Source organism: Patella vulgata, chromosome 5 (assembly GCF_932274485.2).
Source record: "Patella vulgata chromosome 5, xgPatVulg1.2, whole genome shotgun sequence".
NCBI lineage: Eukaryota > Metazoa > Mollusca > Gastropoda > Patellidae > Patella > Patella vulgata.
The window spans coordinates 48517909-48526751 of record NC_065883.2 but is presented as its reverse complement, the minus strand read 5'-3'; the positions used below and the strand labels follow the sequence as shown (position 1 = coordinate 48526751).

The 8843-nt window shown below is 36.9% G+C and overlaps 1 long non-coding RNA gene across 1 annotated transcript; it reads left to right on the top strand.

Annotated features, from left to right (window-relative positions):
• The first annotated feature begins 3079 nt into the window (after positions 1-3079).
• Positions 3080-4936, top strand: LOC130012817 (uncharacterized). Its single transcript, XR_008788044.1, has 3 exons — positions 3080-3652; positions 4136-4286; positions 4606-4936. It is a non-coding gene; the product is annotated as an uncharacterized LOC130012817 (long non-coding RNA).
• Positions 4937-8843: the final 3907 nt, after the last annotated feature.

The following is an 8843-nucleotide window of genomic DNA, read 5'->3' as shown; positions in this document are numbered from 1 at the left end:
TGTACGAAATTAATGAGAGTAAACCAAGCTCCAGAATTTTGTTTTAATTGTGTACATGTATATGTTTATTTATATTTTTCAGCAAAGATGACTAGCCCTCCGTCGAATATTAAACCACATACAATATATTCTGTGAAGATGTCATAAGAGAAAGAATCATAAATGGCCAGCAAAGTTGTCTTGTACAGAGAGAGAGAGAAAGAGAAATGGGGTTTAACGTCCACTCAACACAAACTAGATCATTTTGGGACTAACATACGGTTTCAATTTTATTTCAATAATTCGCTTGCGCGTATGGGTCTTTAGCAGTGAGAGGAAACCGGAGTGCCCGGAGGAAACCCACGAGGTTGAGAAAACGCCTCTATCTCCATGCCACATACGCTCACACCTGGGATCAAAGCCACAGCCACATCCCAACCCCCCTTTCTTGTACAGACCTGTGCATGTGTAGTCAATGTGAAAATGAAAAAAAAACTGTTAAAGAGACCGAATTTGATGTTAATACATTTAGTGACAGTGATGATGATAATGAAGATTAACTTTGATGACATTTGATGTGCAGAGTAACTGTTTAATTTTGATTTTCAATGATTGTTTCACTTTAATAAATAATTTCACAACTGTTCATCCTGTTTTCTAACCTTTCCCTTCATTCCAGCCCAGATACACAATTATTTTTTTTAACTTATATCTACATGTATGTTTGTAATTTGACCATTAATCATATCCGAAATAGTAGTTCACAGCTACATGTACAGTTGTAAAAATACTGTAGTGGCTAATTGAAAGGGAACATGTATGTGGGTTTAGAATGTTTATCTTAGTGGAAAAAAATCATGTGGTTCAATGCTTATAAAGTGCTACTGATCTCCATTATTTCAAAAGCATATCACTCAACTACTGTCAAACATATCCCCTGGCTAGAATATGCTACAAATCGACTCTAGCATGTTCCATACAAGCGATAATTTCTGAGCAAACATCCAACAACCAACCCTAACAGGCCCTTGAGATCCAACAAACAAAATAATTATTGGGCTTGTTTGCCCACACCTGGTCTTATGATTCATACAAGACCTGATAGTCTATCAATTACAGGCATTTGACAGAAAGGGAGATAATTCTTTTTTACCGTTAATGGATTTCCACAATTCTTTATTCACCCATGACATTTGTGTTTTGAGCATTTTTATTTACATCAAAATCTGTCCAATAAACTGTTCATTGCCAAGGATGAAGGCATGAGGTGTTTTACCAACTATTTAATTTTATGTCAACTTCAGAATTGTTAGTACACAAATAGCATTTATTTGACAATTTTGACGAATTTCATCTGGCCCTAAATCAATAAATTGAAAACATTTTGCTTGGAACTCCCAGATTTTGTCTTCCTGGCATCATAAGCTTTCCAAAAATGTATAGTTTTTCTTTTATGGAAGACCGTGTAGCGGAGTTGTGTTTCTAAGCTAGCTAGAAATTTTGGCTGCAGGCCTACACCTCCCAAGCTAAATTTCCCTCATGTCATCCTGTATAGCAAAGGCATATGCCTGTCTTAATTAACCCAGTACTAAACACAATTTACTTGTTTAATTTTTCCAGCATTTTTCAGGATAGCTGATGGGATGCGGGTCAAGTTATGCCACTTGTCTATTTAATTATTTACAAGTGAAAAATCGAATTAACTTCACCAAATTTTTACTCATTATAATGATTTTTTTTTTCTGTTCATATTATTTCTATGACATGTGACAGTGACTGTGAATATGAAAGCTTTAATATCTGCTTAGCAGATCTAGTTGTTATTTTTTTTTTGTGTTTTGTCCACAAATCGGATTTCTCAGAATCTAACCATAGGATCGTTCTGAAACTTTTACCTATCCCCCCAAAAATGGGTGGTGGCTGTTGATTAAATATATTTTCAAAACGTTTTACGAATCCGAAATCACCGAATTTTACGAAGGAATGCATTTGACCTACAATGCTGTAACTTTGTGACTATTTGACCTATTTTACTAATTCTTTTTTCTTTGAGTATCTTGAAACATTTACTTCAAATCTGCAATTTCGGATTTTGGCATTTCGAAAATTCGTCGCTGTCATTTCGAACCGGAAGTTATTACCAATTTGACAACTTCTTTAATAGTTGTGCGATTTTCGTGAAATTTAGAATGTTAGTAGATCTTGCCAATGCGACTTCAATGATGTCCTTGGAAATTTTCTAAATTATCTCCCCTTGGTGAAATTAAGGATCAAAGTTTTCAAAAAAATCGTCGAAATATAGGTCAGAATGACCTAAAAAAAAAATTCGATACTAGACAAGTAATTACTGATTCGTACACAAAATATGGAGTTTGTCGATCGAACCGGAAGTGCCACCATCTTTAAACGTGAAAAATCAAAAAGGCTTTTTTGCTATTTTACTTACAGACTCGGGCGTCATATTTTCGGAATCCTAGAAGGAATGTCTAAAAATCTATCGGATCAGAATTTTAATTTCGGTCACGTGATGGTCACCATTTTGAATTGAAAATGAAAAATAGAAGCAATTTGAAGGGCCGGGACTTTGGAACACAAGAACTCTCCTTCTAATTAAGCTAGAATGTTCAAACTTGGTGTAGGCGTTCACTAGGTCAATGTCATGATTGAGTTCAAAGATGAGCATTTTTTGCCTAGGGTAAGCAGAGATAAGCAAGCTGATTTGTTGATTCTTTAGGGCACGATGACATTGGTTATAATGAATGGAGGGCGATGAAACTCTTGTCAATCGAGAGGCTAATAGCTGGCCTGTTGTGTGAAATCATTGTATCATTTTTTGAAAATGTCCGGGGTAGCCGAAAAAAGGAGATCGAAATCCAAAAAGTCGTATTTTTACGATTTGGGGCATTTTTAGAGGTCGTGTAAAGTAAAATAAAGCATGCATATACATATATTATTGATATTAAATATATCATATAAAAAACTAAACAATGAATCAGCTGTCATTGACAGATTTTATATTATAAGCATGGTCAGTGGAAGGTCAGCGTATTGTCTAACTTGAACTCACTGACTCCGTAACATTATTGTGGGTGTGGTATAAGCTGAATTTGATGAGATGCACATATCTCGTATGACTATTTGGTACTTACAGTGTTAGACTTTGTCGTAACGTAAATCAAATTTACGCTGTATTATTCATTACCAAGGATTTAGAAAGGAACGAGAACAATTATTTACAAAATCTCGCTGGGATAAATTCCGTGAATGTGCCCATGAATGGCTAAAACTTGATGGGCGAGCGAAATGGATAGCTGAACAGGCGACTTCGGGTGATATAATCAAACAAGGAATTTATCGACGCGCCAAAAGATACTGGATTTCACCCAACATGCTACAGGCCTTTTACAGACAAATTCCGAATTGGGTCTGCCCGTAATCGTATAGATAAAGAAAAATTAAAATCCCCGGCTACAATCCAACCAGGGAATAGCGGGAGTGTAGACGATCTGGGACCTAGCTCTCCAAACAAATTACGCTCCTGAAGCAAAAAGAAAGAGTAAATCGGTGCTGCCTGTTGTGTGTATTATATGTAAAAAACGTGACAGATTTGTCACTGTTGGAGAAAATAGGAAGAAGGATGTATTAACACAGACTCAGACCCAAACAGGCTCAGGTAGGCCTAATGTTAATATTATGTTACTTACTAAATTTATAATTATTACTAATAAATATTAAATATATTCATCCTACAGTTTTTAATTATTGTGTTGTTGTTTTTGTTGTAAATGGAATCAGAAGTGCTACTGCAATCACTGTAAAATTGTTATGAAGCTAGCCATTAAAGCCCTTTACCCCATTTGTTGATTTGGCACAGTCATTGGTTAAAGTGTTGCACATTTGCTTGCACAAGGGATGAAACATAGAGAAGTTAACTTGTTTTTTATTTTCTTGGCCCACTTGTAGGTGCCTTGCTAAGACGATCTGTCTCTAGACCATTTCCGCTCACACAAAGGATCTGAACTAAACCGCATGCCAGAGTTGACCAGCCAGGTACATGTACATGTAGGCCTCAAAGTGACATTCCCTCCCCCACCCTTGAGCACAAACAACATTCAACGCTATATGGTGTATAATTTGTTTGCAAATTTGTTTGTAGGCCAACTGTTGAAAGCTGCTGAATTGAAAGAGGATGAAGATATTTTAAGGCATATCAGAGGGCAAGATTGTGTGGCCATTGAGGTCAGATATCACCAAAAATGTTATAGGCAATATACATGTACTGAATTTCTTAGACAGTTATCAGAAAGGTAAATATTTGTGATGTTTTTTTTATTTGTATTCTCCGCCTTCTTGCCACTGGTATTATTCAAATAAAACTGAACCATGGGTGAGTCCTGAAATTACTATGTTTTTGTCCAGTGGACGTTAAACCGCAATTCTCCTCTCTATCTCTCCTTGTACTGCTAATGCCTTCCTGTCTTCATTAGCTGGTTTCTGCATGAAAATAAGATGTTAACCCCTGTTTAAGTGTCTTTTTCCTCTGTTGTACGAAATTAATGAGAGTAAACCAAGCTCCAGAATTTTGTTTTAATTGTGTACATGTATATGTTTATTTATATTTTTCAGCAAAGATGACTAGCCCTCCGTCGAATATTAAACCACATACAATATATTCTGTGAAGATGTCATAAGAGAAAGAATCATAAATGGCCAGCAAAGTTGTCTTGTACAGAGAGAGAGAGAGAGAGAGAAATGGGGTTTAACGTCCACTCAACACAAACTAGGTCATTTTGGGACTAACATACGGTTTCAATTTTATTTCAATAATTCGCTTGCGCGTATGGGTCTTTAGCAGTGAGAGGAAACCGGAGTGCCCGGAGGAAACCCACGAGGTTGAGAAGACGCCTCTATCTCCATGCCACATACGCTCACACCTGGGATCAAAGCCACAGCCACAAGCCAGAGGTGACCGACCAGCCACAAGCCAGAGGTGACCGACCAGCTAGAGGTCGAAGCGCGGCACTCTAGGCCATCCCAACCCCCCTTTCTTGTACAGACCTGTGCATGTGTAGTCAATGTGAAAATGAAAAAAAAACTGTTAAAGAGACCGAATTTGATGTTAATACATTTAGTGACAGTGATGATGATAATGAAGATTAACTTTGATGACATTTGATGTGCAGAGTAACTGTTTAATTTTGATTTTCAATGATTGTTTCACTTTAATAAATAATTTCACAACTGTTCATCCTGTTTTCTAACCTTTCCCTTCATTCCAGCCCAGATACACAATTATTTTTTTAAACTTATATCTACATGTATGTTTGTAATTTGACCATTAATCATATCCGAAATAGTAGTTCACAGCTACATTACAGTTGTAAAAATACTGTAGTGGCTAATTGAAAGGGAACATGTATGTGGGTTTAGAATGTTTATCTTAGTGGAAAAAAAAATCATGTGGTTCAATGCTTATAAAGTGCTACTGATCTCCATTATTTCAAAAGCATATCACTCAACTACTGTCAAACATATCCCCTGGCTAGAATATGCTACAAATCGTCTCTAGCATGTTCCATACAAGCGATAATTTCTGAGCAAACATCCAACAACCAACCCTAACAGGCCCTTGAGATCCAACAAACAAAATAATTATTGGGCTTGTTTGCCCACACCTGGTCTTATGATTCATACAAGACCTGATAGTCTATCAATTACAGGCATTTGACAGAAAGGGAGATAATTCTTTTTTACCGTTAATGGATTTCCACAATTCTTTATTCACCCATGACATTTGTGTTTTGAGCATTTTTATTTACATCAAAATCTGTCCAATAAACTGTTCATTGCCAAGGATGAAGGCATGAGGTGTTTTACCAACTATTTAATTTTATGTCAACTTCAGAATTGTTAGTACACAAATAGCATTTATTTGACAATTTTGACGAATTTCATCTGGCCCTAAATCAATAAATTGCAAACATTTTGCTTGGAACTCCCAGATTTTGTCTTCCTCGCATCATAAGCTTTCCAAAAATGTATAGTTTTTCTTTTATGGAAGACCGTGTAGCGGAGTTGTGTTTCTAAGCTAGCTAGAAATTTTGGCTGCAGGCCTACACCTCCCAAGCTAAATTTCCCTCATGTCATCCTGTATAGCAAAGGCATATGCCTGTCTTAATTAACCCAGTACTAAACACAATTTACTTGTTTAATTTTTCCAGCATTTTTCAGGATAGCTGATGGGATGCGGGTCAAGTTATGCCACTTGTCTATTTAATTATTTACCAGTGAAAAATCGAATTAACTTCACCAAATTTTTACTCATTATAATGATTTTTTTTTTCTGTTCATATTATTTCTATGACATGTGACAGTGACTGTGAATATGAAAGCTTTAATATCTGCTTAGCAGATCTAGTTATTGTTATTTTTTTTTTGTGTTTTGTCCACAAATCGGATTTCTCAGAATCTAACCATAGGATCGTTCTGAAACTTTTACCTATCCCCCCAAAAATGGGTGGTGGCTGTTGATTAAATATATTTTCAAAACGTTTTACGAATCCGAAATCACCGAATTTTACGAAGGAATGCATTTGACCTACAATGCTGTAACTCTGTGACTATTTGACCTATTTTACTAATTCTTTTTTCTTTGAGTATCTTGAAACATTTACTTCAAATCTGCAATTTCGGATTTTGGCATTTCGAAAATTCGTCGCTGTCATTTCGAACCGGAAGTTATTACCAATTTGACAACTTCTTTAATAGTTGTGCGATTTTCGTGAAATTTAGAATGTTAGTAGATCTTGCCAATGCGACTTCAATGATGTCCATGAAAATTTTCTAAATTATCTCCCCTTGGTGAATTAAGGATCAAAGTTTTCAAAAAAATCGACGAAATATAGGTCAGATTGCCTTGAAATTTTTTTTCTGTACTAGCTAAGACAGTACTGATGAGTACACAAAATATGGAGTTTGTCGAGCAAACCGGAAGTGCCACCATCTCAAAATGTGAAAAGTCCATACGGCTTTTGCAATATTTTACTTAAAGACCTAAGAGTTACATTTTCTGAATGCTTGAAGGAAAGCCTAAAAATCTATCGGTTTAGAATTTTGATTTAGGTCAACTGATGGACGCCATTTTGAAATGAAAATGAAAATTAGTGAAAAATCCACATTTATGGGCTTGAAAACATACACAATTGGTCGTGGCTTAGAGAATCTGTCTCCTATTACCGAAATTAATACATTGGAGGATAGCCTGGATCATGGTCGAATGTTTGGTATTTGAATATTTCAAAAATTCGAATTTCTCCTTTGATGTTTTCCGTGCCGACAAGGTTGTTTTCGAGTTTAGCTGGTTTTGATTTCGCGCATGCGCTACACAGGAACCAACGGTACCATGAGTACTAAATTCCGGCGAGCAACTTTTCACGTTGGTACCTAGGCACCCTGAAAATTTCAAGGTGATACCTGCATTCGTTCAAGTCGTTTGTTCTTGTCACCTGCCTTTCGTCGCCCGTCCAACCTGTGTATTTTTTCAGGATCACCCGGTTTCCCCCCACTGCTAGACCCCTACGCGCAAGCGAATTATTGAAATAAAATTGAACCATACGTTAGTCCCGAAATGACCTAGTTTGTGTCGAGTGGTCGATCAACCCCATTTCGCTCTCTCAATTTTAGCACTCCTAACTCTAAAACTAAATGCAAGGAACGGGCCTATTTACAGAGGTCACAATTTTAACCTACATGCACACCTACATGATATACATATTATTATAATCCCTATGGGATATTTTAATTATTTACTGTTATAATATGAATTATCACTTATTCCCCGTTAAATAAATATCGGTCACCGGGTGCAGCTGTACAACTTCAAGGACCTTGGCCTCAAGTGCATGGGACCAACTCTACATTTTCTGAAATGTCAATAAAAGCCCTGGAATGATTTCATTTAAAAAAAATAATCAGAAAGTAAATCTAGTTTTATTTATATGCTATTTGTTGCCAGAAAATATATTTTGTTACGAGTCTAATTCAAATTTAAAAATAAACAATGGGTCTGAGGCATATTTTATTGATATATAGAAATTAATGCAGTGTTCTCATTATGTGATAAAAGAGTGCCAGAAATGTCTCGAAATTCAGCCATTTGTGTATTTAGTATATCAAGTATATGCGTGTATTACAAAGCTCTGATTTGTGTGATTTGTGTACACACCGCTCCCCCCCCCCCCCCTCCTCGTGTCACTATCATGTACATATCAATTCTGCTGCCAACCCACCCACGCGAACATGACTAAATTATGAAACATTGTCTAGTCGTTTGTATGTTACGACAAAACGAGGCCAGCGTGGCTCATTTGCTGCAGAACGGAAGGCCTTGCAAGGATAAGTGTCTAGTCGTTTGGATGGTACGAAAACCCGAGGTCAAAGTGGTTCCCCGTTGGCAGTGGTGAAGTATGGAAGGCCTAGCAAGGATCTGTGTCTAGTCGTTTCGATGGGACGAAAAACGCCCGTCCCCTCGTCCATGGTACAAGGATTAGTGCCTAGTCGCTTGGATGGTATGCAAAACAGAGGTCCCCGTTCTCTCCCTTTGTCTGTGGTTCTTGACCGAAGGCCCGACAACTAACTTTGCATGCAGTTTTTTAGGTAGGACGAAAAATCGAAATCCTGTGTGCATATTGGCGTGCACGAAAAATAACCCTTTGCATTTGGAATTTTATGCACCCACCCCACCCTCGAACAACGCTTAACATAACATTTTGTTTTCACTACCTACATTGTAAAATTTGTTTGATTTCAGATGACTTAGCCCCGGTTTTTCACAGTGAAAGATTTTGATGAAACTTGACATGCAT